Here is a 532-nt window from a genome sequence, read left to right on the forward strand (position 1 = left end):
CTATAGCCCATGGTTAGTAGCAGTGCTTCTCTTTGTTTTTAAAGAAATTTTCCTCCCTGTTGACTATGGTTTATTGAAATCTTCTCTCACACTTTGAGGTGTCCTTTCATTCTATATTTCAATCCTGAGTTTGCATTGCTGTATGTCAGGTCAGTTCACTCTTTCCAGGAGGCTTTTCAGCCTCCAATAATGTCTGTGTGAGGTGATTCTGAACACTGAGATAAGTGGTGTTAGTGTTAAAACTTATCCAATTTTTTGGTTTATTTGTCCTGGCAATTAGATTGTACACAGATTGCCTCAAGTTTCTCAGAGGGTGCTCTGTTTTACAGTGGGCCAATTTGAAAGCACTTGTATGTTGAACTCTAATTCCACATTTCAGTTCTATGTGAGCTTATATACATAGAGCACACTATGCATTAATGAAGGGACTTAAATATGTTTTCTTATTGATTTATCTTAACAAATACTTTGGAGGAAGTGTTGAGAGAAGAACACAGGCTCTGAACACCATGCAATGAATGTGTTGGAGGTG

This window comes from Dasypus novemcinctus, chromosome 2 (assembly GCF_030445035.2).
Source record: "Dasypus novemcinctus isolate mDasNov1 chromosome 2, mDasNov1.1.hap2, whole genome shotgun sequence".
Classification (NCBI taxonomy): Eukaryota; Metazoa; Chordata; class Mammalia; order Cingulata; family Dasypodidae; genus Dasypus; species Dasypus novemcinctus.